Genomic DNA, 27,974 nt, shown 5'->3' with positions numbered 1-27,974 from the left:
ATTCATTCGACGACTTTCCTGAGAACGGGAATGACCTTCGTGTTTTACTTATCACTTGCAACTGACGGTAGATAGCTGTTACAAGAGGAGCAACTTCTCTTGCGTACTCTATGTTGAATCGTTTAGGAATCGCGTCACGGCCAGTCACCTTTCCGCTGTTGAGTGATTTTAGTTGGTTTTCCATGCCCCAATCGCTCATTTCGATACATCATTTTGTGTTCGCCCACTTCAAAGGACGAACTTGCAGTATGATCTTTCCCAGTGGAAGAATTTGAGAAAACGGAATTTAGTATTTACGTCTGTTCTCTGTCAGCCTCCCTTTTCGTTTCTAGTATGAATGATCCGACTGAAGGCTTTGATTTATTTACAGCTTTCAGACCACTGCCTCCTAGGCGTTTCTTTGAGGTCGCTACATGAGACTGAAATCTCGCATTCGTTGAGTGCTTTACACGTGGCTCTGTTTAATTTTGGCGTTAGCTGAGTTTTCGGTGTCAACAAAGAGTACGCTACATTTAAACATGTGGTGAAGCACTTTTTGATTTTGGGATAGCGTTCTAACGCAGCTCTTAAAAGCTCTTGAACGACGGTCAATTTTTGCCATCCTCACACAGGGGTACCGTGCATTACTCTTGAACTTAGTGCACTTTTAGTCAATTTTTTCAGTCTGAGATCAAAGTGAGATGTTACATAAAAGGGGCTGTATATTCCGAAAAGAATGCTATTAAAATTCTGACACCGTTCGTCGCAAGAAGAGACAAACTTCCTTTCATATTTAGGTTGTGAGGCTTACAGTCAGATGTCTTTCCCGTGTGCAGTCTGTGAATGGATAAGGAATGGGGATGGGAAGATGGCGTTGTGAATTAATATGTGGAGGTAGTGTTTCGATAAAATGTCTCGAGCTTTTCGAAATGTAAGTTGATGTTGCCGTATCAAAACCGTTCAGAGAATTACAGGCCTTCAGCTTCTACTACTAGTATAAGTGGAAGCAATCAACAACTGTATAGACTCATAACTAAGAAGAAGTGGAGAAATGAGGCTCGGACGAACTTGACTGATTGTTTTATCAAATGTGTCATGAAACAAAGAAGGAGGGAAAGATCGTGGTACCACAAATTGACACTGAGAAGCTGCTTGTGGATGTAGATATTAGCCTGGTACATAGTGTATTGTAATGGGGTATTTGCTACCACTCAGTGATTATATATATCTCATCTTTGTCCAGAATCTTGCAAGCTGTGGAGAAAGAAACCTTACGCTTTGAAAATCCAGGCCACAGTTCATAAAACTGACTACAATAGAAAGATGCTTATCAACAGGCATTCTGGCAAATGATTATAACTATATCTACATACTGATTTACGCATTAAAAGGAAATTACTGTCCGAGCTATAGGCTAGGGCGGAAGAGACATAGGAAGCGCTTGCAGGTCAGAAAATTATGATGCAGTAGCCAATAGCACATGCATTTTGTTATTGTTAAATAATGGAGATGTAACTACCTCTAACGGTATCAAAATAAAACAATACCAGCGGTGAGGTAGTAGCAATGATACTTTTCTTTACGATTAATACAAATTGCAGTTGAAACATTGACTGCGTCCTCAAAGCGTTTACATGAAATTCTATATGCCTATATAAATACTACATTAATTATTTCTGTTGCTTTTCCAACAGGAATAATATCAAGACTTGGAAGTCCTTTCACTAGAAATACAAAGGTTAAGTTTTGCATCGCATACATATTTATGTGCGTGTCAATGTTTATCAAGGTGTTCCGGCGTTAACATCAAGCGCCACCACGTCGGCCCGAACGAAACTGTAGAGAAGGCTGTGAGACGACGTCAGCCAGTAGAACGCTGACTAGGACGACACCACGACAGGAGCGGCACCTATACGAAGAGAATATAAGCGCCGCTCCAGCTAGTCTCGGCGGCACTAGAAGACGAGGCATGATTCAATCGATTTAGCCGTGACCTGTGAAGTATATTAAGTGCTTGCATAGAAATTATATATATAGAAGGACACTGATTATTTGCATGTCGCCATTTGCTTACGACTCATCAGTGTAAGGAGGCACAGTTAGGTATTGTCAATTTAACTTAATGTAATAATCTCCATAAATAAGATTTGCGTGAATTATTGTTTAGCTATCCAAGAAAGCAACTTCCTAGGCACCCTGTATTACACGGATGGGCAGGATCCAACAAAGGGATTGCTTAAGACACAAAAGATAATACAATGAAAGAATATTTTAAAAACATTGCGTGCTGAACAGGAAATCAAAGATGAGAACTAATGATTACATTCACTTCAATCTACAAAAAACTATGATATATAATATGGAAAAAGAAAAACTTTTCTTGTAAACGGAAATCGAGAAAGGCTTGGTTCATAAAAATAAGATATGAGCTGCAAAAAAAATACTAATAAGGTATGACAGCTAACACGCAATGAAAGAGTATGGTCAGTAACAAGTTAAGACATATGTTTCGATATGTAAGTAACAGAGGCTGTGATAGCAGTTGAAAGTTATTCAGCAACATGAAGCAACGAAACGCCGATTATTGTCATATGCATAAGAGCTTGCACGAAAACAGTGGACAGAAAGTAGGATGACTGTTTCAGAGCAGATAATAACTTGTAATTTAGTATCACGTTCCTCCAAAAATTCCGTTTTGTGGAATAAAACATCGAAAATAACAAACTTTTTTGTGGTTTTAGGAACTTGTTTTATATTTTCGGGGTTAATCTGCGACAGCAAAGTAACAGCTTAGCAATTATCTCCCGAAAACCATTAACGAGCAAATTTTCAGAATTTCTTAAAAACTTTCGGGATAAAATCACGATTTGCTTGGACTGTTGGAGCGAATCGACAACTGTGCTGACCCCTTAGGGACTGTGCTACCTGACTTCACTATTTCGCCCATAGTCTCCAGAAGGCGCTTCGAATTATCATCCATCACAGGCGACAGACGTCGTTGGTGCTGACGTGGGCGTACTCTTGATTATTCCACAGGTGGTCTCTGCCACTAGGTGTGCGATTACTCCCAGGACACAACGAGTGCATATTTGGTTAGTTCCACTGCCGCGATGCCATTTCCCTAGCACTCCAGGTGATTGCAGCTCGCAAAACCTCATTTCTCGGCTGTGGATCTCCCGCGGCTCGACGGAGGAAGGGACAATGCTCGAGCGAAGTCCACTGGCTCTGATCGATTTTAATTGCGATTTCATCATAAGATAATGTTCACAAGGGCCATATATTACAGCAGTGCGTGGGATCGATAGCTTTACCGTAAACATTCTTTGATGTGACTGCAGTTAATGACAATATTGTGATATGTCCGACTAATATTGCTGATGGTGCAAGCTGTCACTTATAATAGCCGAGGTGTGGCGGAGATGTTGGCGGTGTTATCCGTGAAGGGTGAAACAATATTTTTTCGGTCTACTTCGAAAGATAACCCGCATATGTAGAGGTACTCGTGTTGATTGTTGTCTGCAGGACTGCAGGAGTGGACATACGAGAGAATCATGAGGATGTTAAATGGACAGAAAACACGGCCGGCGGCCGAATGCCGCAGAGTCTAAGGCCCCGAAGATTACAACGTGGGATAAATAAGCTAATTCTCCAAGTCCGGCTATCAGCGCAATCTTGAACACTGTAGGCTGCGTCAGTTTTTGGGGAAAGTCTTGTCTTCTGATCGAGGTGCTCTGCTACGTTTGCGCTCGTCGTCTATAGGTAAACAGTAGATCGTCTGAAAGCAATGATTCACTTTCGAAACCGGTTGAGCCAACATTCTTATAACACGTTTCGTCAGTATGCTGAAGTCTTTAGTGTAATGCTTCCATAGCTACAACGTATTTCACTTCCTGACAACCGGTGAAAACAGTTCCGTCCAATAACATTTTTGCAAAAGATTTCTTGTGAGGCCGGTTCAGAATGCCGTATGTGTCAGAGGTTTCCGGAGCCAACTTGCTGGCGCCCCATCGCAACTAGTCGAAAGCGTCAACAACAGCCCACTGCTTTGGAAAGTACAGGGTGTTTCAAAAATGACCGGTATATTTGAAACGGCAATAAAAAGTAAACGAGCAGCGATAGAATTACACCGTTTGTTGCAATATGCTTGGGACAACAGTACATTTTCAGGCGGACAAACTTTCGAAATTACAGCAGTTACAATTTTCAACAACAGATGGCGCTGCAAGTGATGTGAAAGATATAGAAGACAACGCAGTCTGTGGGTGCGCCATTCTGTACGTCGTCTTTCTGCTGTAAGCGTGTGCTGTTCACAACGTGCACGTGTGCTGTGGACAACATGGTTTATTCCTTAGAACAGAGGATTTTTCTGGTGTTGGAATTCCACCGCCTAGAACACAGTGTTGTTGCAACAAGACGAAGTTTTCAACGGAGGTTTAATGTAACCAAAGGACCGAAAAGCGATACAATAAAGAATCTGTTTGAAAAATTTCAACGGACTGGGAACGTGACGGATGAACGTGCTGGAAAGGTAGGGCGACCGTGTATGGCAACCACAGAGGGCAACGCGCAGCTAGTGCAGCAGGTGATCCAACAGCGGCCTCGGGTTTCCGTTCGCCGTGTTGCAGCTGCGGTCCAAATGACGCCAACGTCCACGTATCGTCTCATGCGCCAGAGTTTACACCTCTATCCATACAAAATTCAAACGCGGCAACCCCTCAGCGCCACTACCATTGCTGCACGAGAGACATTCGCTAACGATATAGTGCACAGGATTGATGACGGCGATATGCATGTGGGCAGCATTTGGTTTACTGACGAAGCTTATTTTTACCTGGAGGGCTTCGTCAATAAACAGAACTGGCGCATATGGGGAACCGAAAAGCCCCATGTTGCAGTCCCATCGTCCCTGCATCCTCAAAAAGTACTGGTCTGGGCCGCCATTTCTTCCAAAGGAATCATTGGCCCATTTTTCAGATCCGAAACGATTACTGCATCACGCTATCTGGACATTCTTCGTGAATTTGTGGCGGTACAAACTGCCTTAGACGACACTGCGAACACCTCGTGGTTTATGCAAGATGGTGCCCGGCCACATCGCACGGCCGACGTCTTTAATTTCCTGAATGAATATTTCGATGATCGTGTGATTGCTTTGGGCTATCCGAAACATACAGGAGGCGGCGTGGATTGGCCTCCCTATTCGCCAGACATGAACCCCTGTGACTTCTTTCTGTGGGGACACTTGAAAGACCAGGTGTACCGCCAGAATCCAGAAACAATTGAACAGCTGAAGCAGTACATCTCATCTGCATGTGAAGCCATTCCGCCAGACACGTTGTCAAAGGTTTCGGGTAATTTCATTCAGAGACTACGCCATATTATTGCTACGCGTGGTGGATATGTGGAAAATATCGTACTATAGAGTTTCCCAGACCGCAGCGCCATCTGTTGTTGAAAATTGTAACTACTGTAATTTCGAAAGTTTGTCCGCCTGAAAATGTACTTTTGTCCCAAGCATATTGCAACAAACGGTGTATTTCTATCGCTGCTTGTTTAGTTTTTATTGCCGTTTCGAATATACCGGTCATTTTTGAAACGCCCTGTACTTAACCATTTAATAAAAAATGGTTCAAATGGCTCTGAGCACTATGGGACTCAACTTCTGAGGTCATTAGTCCCCTAGAACTTAGAACTAGCTAAACCTAAGGACATCACAAACATCCATGCCCGAGGCAGGATTCGAACCTGCGACCGTAGCGGTCCTGCGGTTCCAGACTGCAGCGCCTTTAACCGCACGGCCACTTCGGCCGGCACCATTTAATAGACTCGCATTTTTTCCACCGTGACTAATTTTGTAAGCTGAGCACATGATCCGTTACAGCACACTCCTGGGGTTGGGAAATGTGGCCACAATGGTCTGGTGGAACGAACGGTCACAAGTGCAATGCGGGGTTCAGGCATTTACATTTAAGAGGCACAAACAGATTTACTTTACCTCTGGTAACCTCAGGAGAAAGCTATTATAATCCAGAATCCGCATTAAACATCACGTTCCTTCATTACCAACTAGGCAGAGCCGGTTTACGTTGGGAAATGACATAGGCGGAGGTCATGGTAAACAGAAATACTGTCGCCAGCACCTAAACTTAGTTACATTAGAAAATTTTATTTTATTTGATGAACCGATAGCCATTTAAAGGAACAGGGCTCTTATTTTACTTGTACTTGATTGAACTAGAAACGTTGAAAAATTTGGTGCTGGACTGTGATTCGAATTCGGATCTCCTCTTTCGAGGATCTGAATCTCTCGAAACAGTATAGTTCAATCATTTCGTTCCTTTTTCCAATACTGCAATCTTCTCTAGGTCTCCTCGAAAGGTCCGATGCCTGATCCAGTACAAAAAATATTCATAATTTCGTTTCAAGCTCGGTCACGTGCACACCTGCCTGCTAGTGAAAATTAACCTACATTTTTAATGTCTGCTCATCTGTTACCAACAATTTCTGGTCAAACACGCACACCTCTTACTGTTGGTGAGAAAGCAATCGATACTTTAGCTATATTCGTGGACGATTAAGAAGAACTATAGGGGTGCGGTTCGATTGTCGCTCAGGCACAAAAATATTTATCCTTATTTTATTTTCGAACACCTAGCAGCTGGTAAGAAAAACCGATACGTAACATTTGATTTTACTTACTCAACAATTCGATTACGTGTTGGGTTCTTATCTCCATCATAGAACTTCACATCATGCGCTTCATCTTTAAACGCATACACACTTTGTTACTTCTGAATGGAGGTATATCAGACATCTTTCGTGGTTAGTTAACAGGGATAAAAGAGTCTTGATAGGAGTCCCGGTTGAATGATCTGAGTTATTATCGATTGAGCTGTAACAAAAGATTGTAAATTTACGGTTTTCAGCCCAGGAACGCCACTGCACGTGAAAATCGCATCTAATCTCGTCCTTTAAGTAGCGGTTTTCGATTTCTAGCCACTATTGGTCTCATGAGAGGAAACAGATGCATGCATCTTCCCTAGCCATGTGGGAACGTGCTAACCTGTGAGAACGCGTCTGTTATGGATTTCGTTTCCAGTCTTGCTGACAGTAATGTTTTCATCCCTGCTGCTAGAAGCAGTCAGATCACACATCGATAAGTAAATCGCAAGAAAATACTTTCGCGTCATAGTGCAATGCTGAAAAACTTACGATGCAGCACAACAGGTAACGCCTCTTTCCGCTGCTGACAAGCAAATTTTGGGTTTCTAGGAATATATAACTTTATTTATGAAATGCCACATTTGCATACCGCTTGAGTATGACACAGCATACGAATCGAACACAGACCCAGTCGAAATCTAAGTGATTAGTATTTTACTAATTCGTGCCAATTGAGGCACGCTTGTGTACAGGTACTCAGTTTTATTGAAACAGACTTTCGTCGTAAGGTTATCGTGGGTAGATTTATATCATTTCTTATAATACAGTGCACAGTTTTTGTAAGGTTTCTTTTACTATTGTTGAAACATTAGTTAACATGAGAGAGAAATTAATCATCAACGATATATGCGAATTCTCTGATGTCTATAACAGCCTGACAATGCACATGCAGTTTATTGATTACATGCATGTAGAAAACTTGTTCTGAGTTAAAGCTGTCAAACAAGGTTTGATGAAGAATAAAATGCCACTGCCACACGACAGCTAATGTAGAAAATACTTGTATTTTGGCACAATGCGGTATCCCCATAAATAATACAAAAGTTTCGAGATGCATCTGCAGCCTGGCCATCCATTACACCTGAACAGAACAAAATGTCGGATAAGTTAGCCCTTTTTCCACATGCGACTATTTTTGGTTGAGAAGTGAAGGGAATTATGTTCAAAGTTCCATTATATCGATAACTTCAGCAGACAGCAGTACTGCGTTTTAAAAGAATGTAGCAGCGAATGTACCCGAACTCGCGACGTCTTATCAACGCAGGACGACGCTTACCATTACGCTACTAGCTGACACGTAGCCACAACACCTCCAGAAGTCACCAACAATTTCTCCGGAACTTCAGCATTGCACAGTGCTGTGAGATAATGCATATGGCCGGATCTAGACTTCTGAGAGGCAGTGAGTTACAGCTTTTATTTTGCACTGCACGACGTTTTCAATAAACAGATTGCTCAATAGAGCAGCTCAAGTGGAAAGGAACACTTACTATTTAAATTTCTGCATCCTACACTGTTGGCACTTCTGTGTAGGTGTCAGTTACGTGATTTTATTTCGGTAATTACAAAATAGAGTCGAATGTATGCACTGGCTAGCCGAGGCAGCTAGTTCGTGGCGATTCGGTCAACCAAGTAAATGAATGTACTGAACATGCTGCAAACCGCTACAGGGAGCCTGTGTGTCAGAATTCTCATCCAGTGTGGTGCAACACTGTTATGATAGAAAAATTAGTGATAGAGTTGAGAATTTGGTGGTCTCTTGGGTTGACGCCAGGTTCATATACTTGTGGTCTGGGTTCGATTCCAACTTCTGCTGATGATTTTTGATAAGGAGAGACAGATTCTGTTCTCTTCTGGCTACGCCAAGTGAAGAAGGTATAATGGCACTGTGGTCTGAAATTCAAATTAAACATGATATTCCTTCTCTACCAAGTAGACGTTAGGTTGAACCACAATAAAGTCAGGAGTCGCGACACATAGAAACTCTATCAGCAGTAACCTTTTTTGTACTAGTTATTTATTACTAGTGACGGAAGAAACCCTATGTAGGGTCACGGGACACTTATTCCATCTTTTATTTGAGCTCCTGTATGTCGATAAAATTGGTTCTGAACTGGGAATGCAACTCAGACCGCCCTTAACGCGGAATTTGGTCCCTTCGTGACAATACAGCTCGACTGCAATTTGTTGTTTGTTCAAAACTGCAGATTCCTCAATATCTCCACATATTGCACGTGAATGGGCTCGAATCCTGGCCCAGCACTAAAGCTTTCATTATGTATTATCAAGCTCTAGCATGAGAACACCTATCTGCTGGTGGATAATGATTTTGATTTTAATGTATTTTTATTCGTTCTCAACACTAACGATATCTTACGTTTTTGAGTCCCAGTGAGACACAGAATTGTTTGTGAGATCACTGTTAGTTCAAGGATGTTATTCCGATATGCTGGTGGAGAAAACTTCGGTACCTGACGTCTCTTTGTGTGCAGTCAACAATGATATGTGTGGGATTCGATTCCCAGTCAGCACTGAACTCTTCGTTATATTATTTCTAGTTCAAGCATGTTCACATGTCGCTGCTGGTGTAACGAACCCATTTTTAAAGTTCGTTTTCTCTAGAATATAACAGCGATAGGTGCCAGGTTAGAGTCCTGGGAAAGAAAAAATTAATGTTTCGTCTCGTCATTTCAGTTAAAACATCTAGCTACTGCCGAGAAAATCCGATATGTCACAATTGATTGTGCTTCGATGACAATCCAATTCGGTTCCTGGTTCGATTCCCTGTCCAACACAAAGCTTTACCTCACGGCATTTCAAGTAAGTTACTTGTGCAGAAGCAATATTTAGCATCTCTCGTAGTTCATTAACAAGGACAATAGATGATGGATAGGAATTCGCGTCCGTTAAAAATGTTTACGTTATGTAATTTAAAGTTGATATTTGTTAACTGATACTGTCTAAAATCGAGGTATATCACTCTCTGTACGCCTAGTCAGGAATGACCGTTAGTTTCCGTCAGCTGCGAAGTCTGCTTAGCCTGCATGACCTGGGTTTGAATCCATATGCAGAATGAGATGGTTTGTCGTATCATTTGAAGTTCATACATATTCTCAGATAGCTGCTCGTGAATAACTTAAATTTTTAATGTCATTTTGTGTTAAATAATAAGTACGGTATGTTACTTTGAAGAGGAAATCGTGAATACGACTAACGTACTACATGAATTACCTGTCTGACGTAATAATAAGAGTGGTAACATTTCAGGTATGTCATTTATTGCAATAAATGTGAGCTTACAAGCCTTAAGGACCGTCTTATCTGTGATAAGATGTTCCCTGATATTTGTAGTACCTTGGTATTACTTTACATCTTGAGTTATTGCGATACATAGCAGTTGTTTTCTAGTGGTGGGACAATTTTCAATAGTCAAACGACTGTACCGAGGGGCGATTAGAGGACTTGCTAGACAGCTGCGCTATGTGGGTTGCATTCGAATCAGGCGAAATGCAATTCAGGTCGTTCGGATACTTTTGAGCACGACTATACGTAATGTTCTGAAAATGTAGTTTCGAGAAAATGGCAAAAGGGTGTTCACAGTCTTTTTGACTCACCGTAAGCCTCTTTCAGAACATTCCAGCAGCATAATCGTGCTGGCCAGCTGCTTCTTTATCCTCTGTAGACTTCCTCAGTAACCTTTCCCTTACTCTGGACTCTTTAGTGGTGGCTTCCACAGCCCTTTCAGTTTCAACTAATCGCTGACGATCTATGGCACTCAGAGCAGCTATCATATTATTTCCTGGCTGCATGCCTAATTTGTCCATTACTTTTGTCCTGCTGATTACACCATCATTGAAACAAATTTCAGCATCCATCACATCCATCTTGAGTACTGTCCTTGCAACAAACACTGTTTTTAGTGCTCGTTGCCACACACAGCTGGTGAAACTCTTATTAGGGTTTTGTGTATGGCCATGTAGACGTTTGCTAAGTAATATTGTATCTACAGGGTCCCTGTATATTGGCTTTATTGTTTCCACGACTGTGGCAGGTAAGAAATGTTTATGGTGATTTTCCTTGCCTGTCGGCTTAGCGTGGCTGGGTTGCAGACATTTGTTCAAAGAGCGTTCAAGACCAAATCAACAACTGAAAAGTAGACAAAAAATATATTTTTTTAAACGGGATAAAATTGTCTTTCAGATGGTGACAAAAAAATGTTTTCGAAAATTTCAGTCATTTCACGTCCAGGTCCCCTTAATAACATATAATTGGATATGTTGGAAGCAATATAATTACTACATCTGATACAAAAATTGGTATGACGTCTAAACTGCTTCGAGTAACACAAAGAGGGATCGCTATATCATCTGCCTGGGGAGAACTTACAGTGGGAATCCCGTAGGGTTCTATGATTGGCCCACTACTATTCTTGCTTTTTTGTTGATGATCTGCCGTATTATTTGCATTAGGAGGCAGTAATTGGTCCTGTTTGCATCAAGAGAGAGAATACAAAATTATGTTTTTGTGAAAGTTGCTGGATAGTTTTGCACACATGGGCCAGTTTTTGAACTTTAAAAACGCACTTAATTCACTTTCGTGATTCTGAAATATCCCCCCACCCTCCTCATATTAACCTTGTATGCTGACAAGAATTAATAAACTGGATAGAACACTGTATGTTCTTAGGTGCGCATATTAATGAAAACCTGAACTGGAAAAACCACGCAGTAGACCTGCTAAAGCATTCAGGTTTGCTTACTTTTTCCATAATAATATTGACCAGTTTTGGATATAAAGAAGTCAGTAAGTCAGCATATTTTACAAATTTTTATTCACAGATGTCTTGTGGGATGGTATTCTGGAATCACTTCTCACTCAGGCACAACGTATTAATTGCACAAAGAAAGTAATTACAATTAAGTTTGGAATTCACAAGCCTACATTCTGTAGGCATTTGTTTAAGCAGCTGGGAATATTAACCAAAGCCTCATAGCCCATATATTCACTTACGTAATTAGTTACCAATGGTCCGTCTAAGTTCTGAGTGACAGAGATGTTCAGAACACTAGATGGGAAACTGATCTGTTTATCTTCTAATGAAACTAATATTTGCACAAAAAGGGGAGAAATATGCAGCTGTAAATATCTTTGGCAATCTACCCATGGAAATAAAATGCCTAAGAGGTAACAAGTAACAGAACAACAAGGTCGCGTTAACCCATCCGATTTTCCCAGTGCCTGCCGGCCGTACATAGCTCTGACTCGTGCAGTGTCGCGACGTGCAGACACTCTCACTCGAAGTTATCGGCGGATCGCAATAAAAAACCTCATCGCAGAACTAGAAATCTCTCTTGGTAGGGCTGACACTCGTCTACAGTTTGTGGTATTCAAAGGTGTGTGTTCGCTGGGCTCCACGCTGTCTAAGAGAAGATCGTAAAGATCATCTGTGTGGAATTAATCGGGCGTTACGAGGATGATCGCTACAGTATTTTGTCGAACATCGTCGCATGCGAGGTTTATCATTTCGAACTGGAAATTAAACAGCAGTCCATGGGGTTGCGCAAGAACAAAAAAGTGGTTCAAATGGCTCTGAGCACTATGGCACTTAACATCTGAGGTCATCAGTCCCCTAGAACTTAGAACTACTTAAACCTAACTGACCTAAGGATATCACACACATCCATGCCCGAAGCAGGATTCGGACCCGCGACCGAAGCAGTCGCGTGGTTCCAGAATGAAGCGCCTAGAACCGCTCGGCCACAACGGCCGCCTGCGCAAGAACACTTCTCTTTCGAAGAACAATTAAAAGCCGCACCCTCAACCTGTAAGGTCATACCTACAGTTTTCTGGAACTCTGAAGGGATTATTCTGTTCGATGTCCTCCCTCAGGGTGCAACGATCAACTCTGAAGTGTGTTGCACTACCCTCAGGATACTGAAGAAAGGACTCCAGCCTGTACCCCGCCACGAAAATGCAACTTCTTCTTCTCCGCGACAACGCACCACCTCACAAAACTTCCTCGTATTAGATGAATGCGTGGTGTCTGTTCTTTCGCAGCCGGCCGAAGTGGCCGTGCGGTTAAAGGCGCTGCAGTCTGGAACCGCAAGACCGCTACGGTCGCAGGTTCGAATCCTGCCTCGGGCATAGATGTTTGTGATGTCCTTAGGTTAGTTAGGTTTAACTAGTTCTAAGTTCTAGGGGACTAATGACCTCAGCAGTTGAGTCCCATAGTGCTCAGAGCCATTTGAACCATTTTTTTTCTTTCGCAGCTGTTACACTTTATGTGTAAACTGAATGTGGAGAAGGGGGGAATAGAAAAGGAAGGGAGGAATCTCTGATGTCAGAAGCATTGGGATATTAAGCATAAGGAATGGCGACGAGTGAAAATATAAGCTGGACCATTCGGATATGTCAGAAGGAACAGACACCACACAGAATCCGCAGCTGTTTCACCTCCTGGGGAAATCTCAGGGAGCAAACATGGAGGAAATGGACAGTGGCTGCGGGCAAGCGGGAATGTGGTTTGGCAGTGAGGCGAGCCGATATAAGTCTGTGCAGTTCTGACAGCACTGTGTCCCCCGGATGGCGCAGTGGTTAACGCACCTGCCTAGATCTCAGGTTCGATTCCCAGTGCGGTACACATTTTCACTCGTCTCTGATGATTCCGCGTAGTGTCCCGACGCAGTCTGTGAGCGTATTGTCATATCGCTGGCTTGGTTGCGGAGTATCTTTGCGAGCGGCTGCAGTGCAGAGTCGAGCACGGGAGACGGAACTGCTATGTTGTGTTGTGGGTAGCTCTGCTTGGAAACGCATTATTATGGAAGTTCAAGTGTGGCTGCAAGTACTGTTATTGTGAAGTAATGAGATATGTAAGGGGATTCAGTGAATAGTGCCTAAAGAAGTAATTAAGTATGAGCAGTGCCGCCGGTAACGTATTTGAGTCTCCGCCCGTTTGCGTGTCGTACCGTACAACATCAATCATCCGCGTCCTGTTTGGCTTCCCATAATGAAACTAATGTGAATCAGTATCACAATGGATAGCAATCAAGTGCCAGTGCCTTGTTGTGAGCCCGAGAACAAGCGTTTGGTCATCGCGTTTCCGCATCATCAACAATGAGCCGCGGCGCGACAGTTAGGCGCACGCTCGTACAAGTGAGAACTGGGGACAGATAATCATCAGGAAGTCTTTTCTAAAAGTATTTGTATGGAGTGTAGCCATGTATGGATGTGAAACATGGACGATAAATAGTTTCGACAAGAAGAGAATACAAGCTTCCAAAATGTGGAGCTTCAGAAAAATGCTGAAAATTAGATGGGTAGATCACGTAGCTAATGAGGAGGTGCTGAATAGAATCGGGGAGAAGAGGAATTTGTGGCACAACTTGACTAGAAGACAGGATCGGTTAGTAGGACACGTTCTGCGGCATTAAGGGATCACCAATTTAGTGATGGAGGGAAGCGTGGAGGGTAAAAATCGTAGAGGGAGACTAAGAGATGAATACACTAAGCAGATTCAGAAGCATGTAGGTTGCAGTAGTTGCTCGGAGGTGAAGAAGCTTGCACAGGATAGAGTAGCTTGGAGAGCCGCATCAAACCAGTCTTTGGACTGAAGACCACAACAACAACAACCATCATCATCGCGTGTGTATCTGTCACCGAAAGTTCGGCCAGAGCTAAACTGCGAAATACGTGTGATGGCGTGAAGTACAATAGTGACAAACATTAACATCGACAAGAATACTGTACGTTAATAAGGGAAAGATAATTATGACCACACACCAAATTAGCAAGAATGTTAACTGGCATCAACACTTACGACTTAGTGTGTAAGCAGTGAAACCTGTGAGTTTTCTATCGTCTCAGGATATAACTGTTCATATCAGAGGTAGGACAGTGTTGTGTTTAGTGTTGAGTGGCTCTCCTAAACCCGCTTGCATATTTACATACATAATTTCATGCAAGCCAGCAACAGTGTGAAGCATAAATAATACGACTGCCGCGCGAGTACCAGGTACGTGGCGTAGACAAGGAGCACGGTCAAAGCGAGAACAGTTTAAGGGTCCCCCACAAGTTGCACCCCAGAACGTGTTATAAGTTGACTGCAATGATCCCCTCCCTTTCCTTCCTGCACTTCTCCAACTCCAGTTTATATATGTTCTTCCTTATCCATCCTACAACCCAGATGTCGCACATTCTGACTTCCATCTGTTTGGCACAATGAAGGGCGCACCCCGCTGGAAGCAACACATGGATGTTGGTGAGGTTGTTCATGCAGCAACACGTTAGCGCCGACGTCGACTGGTAGAGTGGAAGCATGCGCGCATACAGGCCCTCCAAGTAAGGTAGCGTAAGGTAGTCGCATTAAACCACGGTTATGCTGGAAAATAAGTTTTCGTAGCCAAAAGAGTAGGGAACAATATAGTGTAATGGAATGGTGAATAAAACCAACCTGTTTCAGAAAAAAAGTGTTGCATTACTTGTTGAAGGTCCCTCATATGTTGTGATTACACAGGCACACAGTCCTAGTAGTTTAGAGGTAGCCCGTGTCGCACAGCTATCAGGACATCGTACGATCTGTGTATTCCAACAGCAGTGTCTTCAAGTGAAAGCCTGCCAATCAATAGCCACAGCTGTGTGAAATTCATCGGTATTGCAACTAGTTTGCAGCTTCCATCTTGCTACAGCGTCCCATTTAGTTTTGGGAATATTAGGTGCTCGTGGCGTAGCTGGCGCTGGAGGATGTTAACGGCAGTTTGCGCCGGTTCGTGCGCGGCCAGCAGCGGGTGGTGACCGCGACCACGTCCTCGAGCCGGGGTCGGCAGCCACTTGCCGGCGCCAGAGGCTGCGGCTGCGGCCGCCTCCTGGGCCGTCTCCTCGTTAGTGGAGGGAGATGGCTAGCTGCGCGCTGCGGTCGCCGCCGCATCGGCGCGCCCGCCCACACGGCTCCTCTGCTCTCCGGCCACTGTGCGTCTGGCGGCAGCTGACGTCCGCTTCACAGGCCCTCCGCCCGCTCTGCGGCCGCGCGCCAAAGGAGGCCCTGAGCGGACTGGGGGATGAGGGGCCGACCTCCATCAGAGCTGCGTATCGGGCACAACTTCCACAAACTGAGGAGCTTCACCTTCTTTTACAACAGACGTCTCAGTTACCAGGATGGTTAATGTGAAAGAAACTGGAATTGAGATCATCAGGTTCTCCATCGTATACTAAAGAGCCAAAAAAAATACTGATATAGGCATGGGTATTCAAAAACAGAGATATGTAAACAAGCGGAATATGGCGCTGCGGTCGGCAACGCCTATATAAGACAAGTGTCTGGCACAGTTGTTAGATGGGTTACTACTGCTACAGTGGCAGGTTATCAAGATTTAAATGTGTTTAAACGTGGTACTAAGGTCGTCCTACGAGTGTTGGGACACAGCATCTCCGAGGCAGCGATGAAATGGGGATTTTTTCGTGCGACCATTTCACGAGCGTACTGTGAATATCAGGAATCCGGTAAAACATCAAATCTCCGACATCGCTGTGGCGGTAAGAAGATCCTACGAGAACGGGACCAACGAAGACTGAAGAGAAGCGTTCAACGTAACGGCAGTGCAACCCTTCCGCAAATTGCTGCAGATTTGAATAAATTGAGGACAATTAATTACACAGTAACATTAAGATTATGGAGCCATTTCCTGGCATTGGCGGTTAACTTGTGGAGCGACATCAGAGAGCCGTCTCTGAAACCATGAATGTTACAAACCAGAAGATGGTCCATTGTTTGTACCTCGCCACAGTCACAACACGAATGGTCTGTATAGCCCCATTTGGTTGTTTGCTGTCTGCATCGTCCAACTCCCGTGCGAAACCTGTTTAGAGCCGACCAGTGTTTCCTGTTGAGATTGAAGCCTTCAACCCTTTTCGTTGGGTCGTGCATTAGGTGATGATTTTCCACGACGCCTCTTCTCAGACCCTGCCATGCATTCTTCCATTCAGCATCGAGACCCTCTGTGCCCAATGTTCTGCTCCAGACGACAGGTTTCCTGGACTTGAGTCTCGTGGGTCCTCTCATGTCGGCATGTATGGGTAGCCTTGGGTTTGCTTCAATTTTTTCTACTATGTCCTGGGTTGCTTTCTCTCTACGTGTGGAAGCAGGAGCGATGTTTGCCAGCACCGGAAGCCACTCATCGGGGGTTGGCCGGAGAGTGCCGACGTTGAACTCTTGATGACTGGAAACATGTTGCCTGATCGGACGAGTCTCGTTTCAAATTGTATCGAGAGAATGGACGTGTACGGGAATGGAGACAACCTCGTGAATTCATAGACGCTGCATGTCAGCAGGAGGCTGTTCAAGCTGGTGGAACCTGGTGGAGGCTCTGTAACGGTGTGTTGCGTGTGCAGCTGGGGTGATATGGGATCCCTGATAGGTCCAGATACGACTCTGACGTGTACGTAGGCGTCCTGTCTGATTACGTGCATCCATTCATCCATTGTGCATTCCGACGGATTTGGGCAATTCCAGCAGGACAATGCGACATCTCACAGGTCATAATTGCTACAGAGTGGCTCTAGGATCACTGTTCTGAGTTTAGACACTTCTGACGGCCACCAAACTCCCCATACATGAACATTATTGTGCATATCTGGGATGCCTTGCGACGTGCTGTTCAGAAGAGGTCTGCACCCCCTTGTACTCTGACGGATTTATGGACAGCCCTGTAGGATTCATGGTGTCAATTTCCTCCAGCACTACCTCAGACATTAGTCGAAACCATGTCACGTCGTGTTGCGGCATTTCTGCCTGCTCACGGTGGCCGTGTATGATATTAGGCAGATTTCCCAGCCGCTCGGGTAGCCGCGGGGTCGAAGGCGAACTGTCACGGAAAGCGTGGCTCCCCCCGTCGGAGGTTCGAGTACTCCCTTGGGCATGGGTGTGTATGTTGTCCCTAGCGTAAGTTAGTTTAAGTTATATTAAGTAGTGTGTAAGCCTAGGGACCCATGACGTCAGCAGTTTGGTCCCATAGAGTCTTACCACAAATTACAAAAAAAAAAAAAAAAAGTTGCAGACGTACCAGTTTCTTTGGCTCTTCAGTGTATAAGGTGCAGCAGAACAGTGACCTATTTTAAACATTTTATTTAACCATGAGGGTATACATTGAGGTGACCGAAATCGAGGTAACACTATCGAATGCTGAACAGTAATCGATGTAAAATCCCAGTTGCCTGTTAAAATTTACCACGTCCATAAAGTGGGGAAAGCACCTTTCATTTTCACCGCCACGGACTGCAAGAGATGTGGAAAACAGCTATGTGAGGTGGATGAAAGCCATGGGATAGCGATTCGCACATACACAGGTGGCGGTAGTATAGTGTACACCAGCTATAAAAGGCAATTTAATGGCGGAGCTGTCACTTCTGCTCAGGTAAGGCGATGAAAATGTTTCCAGCGTGATTATGGCTGCACGGTGGGAATGAGCAGACTTCGAACGCCGATTTGTGGTTAGATCTGGACGCATGGGACACTCCATTTCTGAAATCGTTAGGGAATTCAAAAGATCCATAGTGTCAAGAGTGCGCCAAGAATACCAGATGTCTGGCATTAACTCACACCCCGGACAAAGCAGTGGACGACGGCCTTCACTTAACAACCGATAGCAGCGTCGTCTGCTTAGTATTCTTAGTGCTAATAGACATGTAGCACTACGTGAAATAACCGCAGAAATCAATGTGGGAAGTACGACGAACGTACCCAATAGGATGTTGTCAAATCTAGAGTTACAGGGCTATGGCACCAAACTAACGAGAGTGTCTTTGCTAACAACATGACACCGCTTACACCGCCCCTCCTGGGCTCGTGACTATATCGGATGGACACTAGAGGACTGGAAAACCGCGTCCTTGTCGGATGACTCCCTACCTCAGTTGGTAAGAGCTGATGGTGGGGATCGAGTGTTGTGCAGACCCCACGACGCCTTAGAAATAAATAGTCAATAAGGCATTGTGAGAGCTGATGGTGGCTCTACAGTGGTGTGGGCTGTGTTTACATCGAATGGACTGGGTCCTCTAGATGGCTGGCTACTTGGAAATCACTTGATACCATTCACGGACGTCATTTTCCCAAACAACGATGGAATTTTTGTAGATGATGATGCGCCATGTCACCGGACCTGGCTACACTTGTTCACGATTGCTTTGAAGAATGTTCTGGACAGTTCGAGCGAGTAGTTTGGCCTCGCAGATTGTCCGACATGAATCCATTCGGAATAGTCGAAGGGCCAGTGTGTACAAAAAGTACTACACCGGCAACACTTTGGCAATTATGGGCGGCTGTAGGGACAGCATGGCTCAATATTTCTGCAGAGGACCTCCAGCTACTGGTTGAGTGCGCGGCACGGCGAGCTGCTCCATTACGGCGGTAAAAAAGGCGTCCGACACGATATTAGGACGTACCTCGTGCCTTTTGTCACCTCAGTGCACGTCAGAGAAAGTCAAACTGAAGCACTAGTAGCCAGTACTATGAATTTTAAAAAATGAGTGCTGCTGGGAACCAATACAGGTGTAATCTACTTTTAACCTTTTAGCATAGATGGGTTGTTATTCGTTATTTACATAGTATTGCAATCCACGATCCGTAATGTCTATAAAATGCGTGCCTTTACTCAGAGTGTACTAAAAACTTGAGCCGCACTGGATTAGCCGAGAGGTCTAAGGCGCTGCAGTCATGGACTGTGCTGCTGATCCCGGCGGAGGTTCGAGTCTTCCCTCGGGCATGGGTGTGTGTGTGTTTGTCCTTAGGATAATTAAGGTTAAGTAAAGTTTAGGGACTGATGACCTTAGCAGTTAAGTCCCGTAAGATTTCACATATATTTGAACATTTTTGAAAAACTTGACATGAAGAAGTACAATGATGCAGATAAGTGAGATGGGGCGAGTTCGTCTCAACTCATTTCGTTACACTTTCACGTGTAGATGAACCAAAGAGGAAATGATTATTTCACATACAGAGATACTTCTGCCATGTGTCTAGAAGCCTCAAAAAGGTTTGAACCCAATCTCGTGACCCCACCCCATTCAATAGGCTTAGTACCAAGAGAAACAGCTTCTATATGGTTTTTTTGCGTTTCTAGCAAGTGATAACATGGCACATAAGTCATATAAACAGGCACTTGTAACAGATGATTTACAAATTTAGGGTGCCATTTCACTAATGGTTCTTGTGTAATAACTCAAAAACGAATCATATCTTGATATTTCGTCTTACTCAACACGTATTTCCTTGTCGCTTTGTACTGTTAACATACACAAACTTTGAGTAAGTAGTTTCGATACACATTTTATGTTACTGAATTGAAAAATAAATTTGTTTCAAAGTGACTTGTTTGCTGTAAAAATATCAGAAGCACATAAAATTATTCTTTCAAACAGTTAATTATAGGAAACCAATTTTTGAAGTCCTTCAACTTTTAGTCACTAACAGCTTTGTAATAGTAATTGTGATACCGTATACTATCGCGGCACATTGTCTTAGGTTGAAGTGTAAGTAGATTTGCCATTACGTGGATACTGGCAGCCATTACGACGACATACAGTGATACTAAACAGGAGAGCTAGGTTAAGGGTTGCAGTATGCGCATTAAAGTACGCTATCACTGTGCGTAACGAGCAATAAAAGCCTCTTAGCGCCGAAGTTACAGCTCCCCGTTAACTTCGTTATCTCTAGCCAATAGCATATTTTGGATGGTATAGGCAAACGCTATACCGCAGCCATTTTCCTTTTAGAAGAGGACGCGTGTTTCATTTCCACGTGATCGATAACATAAACGGATGGAAAAACGTAATACCATGTATAATTCTTATGACGATGCTTGAAAGAATCTACCAGAAAATTGAGGAAGCAGCCACATACACTCATTCTGAACCGATATACAATATAATCACAAAAGGAACAATTTATCAATAGATTAATCAGTAATACCTTCAGCAATTAGGAAAATAATGTCTCTATTCTCCAGTTCAGTGTCTTGTGGAGAATGCGAACCTTTAATCGAAGATTTTTGTGTTATTAACAACATTGTGCCAATATGCAATTTCTTTTTCATGCTCAGTTAACTTATTTCTCTCTCTTATTTTGATGTCATTTTTAAGGTAACGCGCCATATCATACCAGTTGTCATTCTTTGTTTATAGTCTTCATTCTTGTATTTCTCTCGTCTCTTTCTTGTGGCTTCTCGATCATCAAAAACATTTGATTTTACGTTACGTATACCTTTCTATGTCAGCTTCATGCTGAAGTGCCCACCATCAAGCTAATAGTCGACTTATTATGATATTCTTACCTAAGTCACTAAGTGAAATTCTAAATAGTTTCCAATGGAAAATATGGGTCACTATGATTTTGTGTTTGGTGCATATTACAAATAGGTTGTTGCGAAAGAACTTAAGTCAAGATATTGAATTTTTTTAAACTCGGGAGAAGGTCTCTATCAGTCTCCAGTCTCGAGAAAAATGTAATTTATTTAGCACTTACACTACCAACCACACGCACACGAAAATGAAATAGTCATAACATACCTCGTATCTCCTAAACTGTTCGAGATATTAATACGAGATTTTGGCAAGTTATGCCATCCAAAGAGGAGAGTAGGCCCTACTTTGCTATATAATTGACATACGAAACTTTCTTGTTTACGGGGATGTAGCAGAAGCTATGGTTTTTATTTTATTTTCTCAATCCAGTACTGTAATTCTAAAGAGTCTTCGACAGATATTGAAATGAGAATTTCCTAGTATGAAAATAAAGGTGAAATTTCTTATTTTATACATTGCAGCAAACCGACACAATAAGGTTTTCCGTAAGTTATTGACCACCGTGTTGCCTATTACTTGTTTACTAAGACACTCTGTTCAAAGATCCTGTCGCAATAGCTACTGCAAGGTGAATTTGTGCAGTTTATGCTGTATTTTGGCAGAAAAAGCAAAATTAAACCTGTCAACAAGAGAAATGTAACCGTTTCTCATAACTGATGAAATTTCATCAAATGAAGAATGGTTAACAAATCAGACAAAAATAAATCGCCAATTATGCTGTAGTTTTGGCGGAAACCTATAATCCGCCGTATTTTTAATAGTGAATGACTGAGCTGGAAAGTTACCAACGGATTTTCTCCATGTTTTTCATCTGAGAAATTAATGTATCATGTTCGTCTTCCCATTTAGAGTGAAGTGGCGAGCTTCACCACAAGTATCTTTCAATACGTTAAAGATGGGTTATATGTATTTATAATCTATTTTAACGTTAATGAGTAGTCTCAAGCGTTCATAGAGTAATGAAACAATTTAATTTTTAAATGCCACAGGTGATGATACGAGATTTGCTATGGGTTTTTCGAACAACAAAAGCGAGGAAATTACACTTTTGTTTGCATATCGAAGATGTACATCATGATAAGTTCTTGATTTGATTTGTCCCCAGTTCCTCGTTTAATGAACTACTGTTTTAGGAGGCTGAAAGTGCAGGAAGAAAATCATTTGCTAAGTTTCAGCACTACCTGCTCCTTTTTAAAAAGATTACTCTGAAATAGCAACAAAAGGAATGGATCATTTTGGACTGGTTTGATAACTCTTTTTCTTTCCGAAAAGCTTGATGAGTGGTTGTTTTTGGCTAAAACAGTTTAGTAACTCAGTTGAAAATAATTCGCCAATTCTGTTGGAACTGACAAAGGATTTTCTCCCTACACCTCAGTTATATTTGATTTATGAAAAAGTACAGCAAATACTGTACGATATATCCATTCCTAACCCAGTACTTAGTGAGGGAGTGAATTTTCTTGCTATAAATATTTTCTTAATTCAACAGTGATACTGACATCGACGAAGAGCTGGGAAGGTTCTGCAAGTCCTCAATGCGTTCACAGCTTCAGAGTTCAAAGAGAGTATTATTGGGTCAGCTCTGCTATGCAGCAAAAATTCAGTATTGTTCTACTATAAATAACCAAGTTGGTGCCTGTGTGTCTGTGGATAAGAATGTTACAAAAACGCAGTAGTCATAACTTTTTTAATTGTTTGAGAATACTCTTTAAGATAAAAATAGATATATACTCTAAGACATTCAAAGTTGCTTATGATGAAGAAGTTCACTTCACTCTGACTGGGGATATGAACAGAAATATGGTACTCTGTTTGCTGTGAATTATTTTAATATTTCTCACATGAAAAACAGGGAGAAATCGTTTGGTGAGTTTCCTACCAATCGTTCTCTATTAAAAATACGTTTGGTTAAAAGTTTCCACCAAAATTGCTTGGAACTGGCGATTTATTTTGTCTGAATCGTTAACCATTTTTCATTTGAAGAGGCTTCATCAGTTATGAGGAACGGCTATATTTCTCTTGCTGACAGGTTTAATTTTTCTTCTTTTTGCGAAAACAGTGTAAACTGCACAAACTCACATTGCAATAACTACTGAAACAGAATCTTGAAACAAAGGGTCTCATCAAACAAGCCACAGGCGACCAAGATGGCCAATATCTTACGGAAAAACTCATTGTATCAGCTTGCTGTGATATAAGACAAGAAATTTCGTGTTTATATTCATATTAACAAATTCTCATTTCAATATCTGTCGAAGACTCTTAAAAAATTACAGTACTGGATTCTGAAAATAAAATAAAAACCATAGCCTCTGCTGTATTCCCGTAGATAAGAAAGTTTCGCATGTTAACTGTTTAGCAAAGTTGTCTCCTCTTTAGATGTTATAAGTTGCGAAAATCTCGTACTGATATCTCGAACGACGTAGCAGAAATGAAGTATGTTGTGCATATTTCACTATCGCATGCAGGCTGTCTTAAAGTGTAGGTACTACATAAATTCTTTTTTCTTGAGAATGGAGACAGATACAGACCTCCTCCCCAGTCTAAAGGAAAATTCAAAATCTTGACTAAATTTCGTTTGCAGCAACGTATGATGTAAATGCACCAAACACAAAATCGTACCGACTCATATTTTCGATTGTAAATTTTTTCGAATTTCATGCAGCATCTTACTTGAATGATAATATCACGGTAAGTATGACGATTATCGAAATTTGGGACACTTCTCCATGAAGATGACATATAGGTAACGTGAAAAGCAGTTTTTTTTACCGATTAGTTTATGCAAAATCCTTTGAGAAAGATTGCAGGGCAGGGCGCGCCTCGATTCTGTCAGCGCAGCGCATCGCCAACTGGTGCGCCGAATCCGGCAAAAGAATGTCTCGTTCATTCCATCGCGCTGGCAAGTGCAGGGCCATGCCAGTCGCTTCTGCCATTCGCCTGCCATTGTGTGCTGCCTCGTTAGATAACAAGGGGATAATTCCTGTGCTGGGTCAAGCCGTCTCGCACTGGGCCACCCAGCACAGGTAGCCCTCTTTCTTTCTGTGTGCACCCTCTAACAACAGTGGCGCTGCACCACAGCCTTGCACATATATTGCACCTAATGACGCAATTACTTTACAGACTCTTTAACTGGCAAACATGGGGAGTTGATATCTAATTCCACTGGGAACCACATGCGTCACGACCGTATTATTGTCAATATACGTAGGTTGGAACTTAAATAGTGGCGACACTGCTATGGAGAGACTATGCAATTGAATCTGCTATTGCGCTGATAGCACACTTTGTTGACATACCTACCTTACCTCCGAGCAAATGGACTCGCCCGTCCCACGTCACCGACGTGCGCGCAATCGAGGGAAACACAGTCAGTTGTGAGTGAGCGATCTGACGTAACGGTGTCACTATGTTTTCGAAACAGGAACAACGGATTTTGATCAAGGTTGAATGTGCCAGAGGTCGTACAGCACGACAGTGTCATCAAGGTGTTCAAGTGGCGTGCGGGGAATCGGCACTGCCGTACAGGACAGTAGCACGTTGGGTAAAAGCCATCAACGAAGGGCGGAAAACTGTGGCTGACATGCATCGGACATTACGTTCCTCCTGGGCAGACCGTCAATGCACAGTATTACTGTTCGTTTTTCGAGCATTACCTGAGACCAGCTTTGCGAAAGAAGCTGCGACACTTTCTGCGCAACCCACCCATCATTTTGCACGACAATGCTCGGGCGCATACAGCCCAAGCTGTGGCTGCTCTGTTCGGTCGATGGGACTGGGAAGCACTGTACCATCCACCACACTCCCCGGACTTAAGTCCTTGTGACTTTGATATGATTCCGAAGATGAAGGAACCACTTCGTGGCATTCGCTTCAGAACTGTTCCAGAGATTCGACAGGCAGTAGACCGCTCCATTCGCACCATCAACAGAACAGGCTCTGCTAACGGTATACTACGCCTTCCACATCGCTGGCAACGGGTTCTACACAACGCTGGACAGAAACTGGTGCGGACACGTCACTTTTTTGTATCGGTTGTGAATAAATAGTTGCCACTATTTGAGTTTCAACTCTCGTATTTTGGATAAATGGCTGCACCAGTCGTAAATATTGAAGGCCTTTATTTTACTGGTCGATTTCTGTCACTGTGTGACCATTTTCAGTGCAAATTACTCGAGCCTCGTAACCACGTATCGTAATAGCCCAACACTTTCTATGAGGTGTTCCATTGTTCTCTGATGATTACTCCCAACAGATATCTTCACTTTTAGCTGCATACAATAATTTTTTATTTCACAGATTGACCTATCATGTAACCTTGGCTGTTGCCTATACATCATACAGTGATCTCACTCCTTCTTGTTACTATTGCAAAAGATTTAGCATTTATCCTCAATGACTGGGTAGTGGCACTACAGAATCCTAGTATTCATCAATCTAAGACTTTTGCCATGTAGCGTTACTGGATCACATAGAGTAAATACAAAGATGAATAGCACATTTCATTATGGATTTGTTAATAAGAGCCAAAACGTCACATACACAGACGCTAGAAGAGGGGATGAGTGTTATGGAGAGGCTATTGCTAAATTCTGAGAACATAGATTCCAATAGGAATCATGCTACGTATTTCCTATAACTATATCGATCTTTCTCTTTATTTCACTTCCTTAGCAATATTTTCCCGCAATGTATCTTATTTCGGTGGATAAATTGTATTTGCAACACACATGTGGCATTCATGCATATTGTCTATACTAGACACCTGGAAAAAACACAAAATATGATAGTTTCTGCTAACTAAAAGCCTAAAATTGTGATGTTACACTCTGTTAATTTGTTGTTGCTGGCCCCAAAATATTTTATATTTAACGTACCACTAACTACAAGACATAGCGAGTGGAGTTATTACGATTCATACTTTCAAAACACATGTGCTGCGGCACAACCAAGTAAATGTATCAAATGCAAAGAAAATTTCACCTCTCAGTTTTCTCGCCGATATTTTTTCTACGCAAGGGAAGGAAGTCTGTAAGCTGTGTGTTGCTTCATACTATGTTCACGCGGTTATATTTGCATCGCACTGCATCGCGTGTGAGTAGAATCGCAACATGTTCGGAATAAACCACCACGATATTTGCGACAAGCAAGAATATGGTTCAAATGGCTCTGAGCACTATGCGACTTAACTTCTTAGGTCATCAGTCGCCTAGAACTTAGAACTAATTAAACCTAACTAACCTAAGGACATCACACACATCCATGCCCGAGGCAGGATTCGAACCTGCGACCGTAGCGAAGCAAGAATGTCAAGCATATATTCAGAAAATATCGTTCTTGTGAATCACAACTAGCTCCTTATTCTCACGAAGTAATTGGCACTATCGACACCGTTCCTCACATGCAACTTGTAATTAAACTGCGTGCCTATTTGCAGCATAACTGAAAAAATTTAGTGATAAATTCCAAGGCTTCAATTCTTAAGTTGAAAGATTCCCTTCTGGCACACCCGCTTTATTCTGCACAGTAGCTCGTTGCAATACTTGAGAACGTTTCTACATAATATGTTATTTACTTCACTCTCTCACGATTTTCATATTTCCCGTTTTCTTATTTCCGTATCAGTTTTATGTAAACTGTGAACTGACCTATTGCATGGTGAAGTACTTTAGACTCGTTCGGTCCCACGGAACTTGATCAACAAATAATTTAAACAACAAGAGGACGTTTAATGCATCTCGTCCTCCACAGTAGCAGTTGAGCGACAAATACTCTCAAAATTGCGAAAGTGAATTTACATTAAAAGGTCCATTTTTTTCTTTAGACAAAGCTATCTCATGTTAAGTCTGTCACTGTCGAGAGAACGGTTTTTATTGGAAAATGGTCACATTCGCCTCTCCTGTATTGCCATACTTGGGACGAGAGATTAGCGGAAGCCGAAATAACGAGATAGGACCCATTTATTTACGTCAGAAGCAGTGACACTGGAGGGCGAAGCATTAATCCCTTTCATGACATTGATTCTCGACTGCAGTGAAAGCACCGATTTATCATTTTTTTAGGCCGGTACGCATCTCTGCTCCCGGATCGTTTTTATATTCCACCCTTATTGTTTCGATACAAAAAAGTCGCTTTTATTTTCATTAGTGCTTTTAGACTGATAAAATCCGAAATTAATTTGGAAGAGACTTGTCATCCGCCAGTCACTCACATTTCCACTTCATACCCGAGGATCCACAGCCATTTCTTTTTTCTTTACGGGTCAGGAAAAAAATTGTATATTAACTTCGTCAAAGATTAAAAATGAGAGATCTGTAATCGTCAGATTTCACTCACATCATTGAGTCTGCTGCAGTTGTTACTCCCTTGTGACTGCCTTCTTTTGGTCTTCTATAAACTTGCTCTTTTTAAACTATTTGAAGAATAATTAATACGTACAATGATAAGCCAAAACATTATGGCCACTGTTCACCCTGACGTTGGATGCCACCCGGTGGCGTTCCGGGCACGTGATGCGGCAACAAAAGTATGTAAGCGGGGAAGATACTGTTGGAGTATCACCCTAGCGAAGATATGGGCTGAAAATGGGGAAATCCATGGGGACATGCGACTTTGACAATGGGAAGATTATTATTACGCAGAGCCTGTGAACGAGTATCTCTAAAACGAGGTAGGTGGTCCAATGTTCACGTACTACTGCTGTGAGCATCTACATAAAGAGGTAGAAGGATAGCGAAACTACGACTAGGTTCTAAATCCAAGATTGTTCACAGAACATGTGGTTCTGGGGTTCTCTGCTCTTTAAAGTAGGATAGATAGTGATCTGTGGTATCTCTGCCGAAAGAGCACAACGCTGGTGCACGAACAAATGTTTCGGAGCACACCGTTCATCGTACATTATTACATTATTGAACGTGGAGCTT

This window comes from Schistocerca piceifrons, chromosome 2, assembly GCF_021461385.2.
Source record: "Schistocerca piceifrons isolate TAMUIC-IGC-003096 chromosome 2, iqSchPice1.1, whole genome shotgun sequence".
Lineage (NCBI taxonomy): Eukaryota > Metazoa > Arthropoda > Insecta > Orthoptera > Acrididae > Schistocerca > Schistocerca piceifrons.
The sequence above is the reverse complement of the archived record's forward strand: the minus strand, read 5'-3'. Positions refer to the sequence as shown.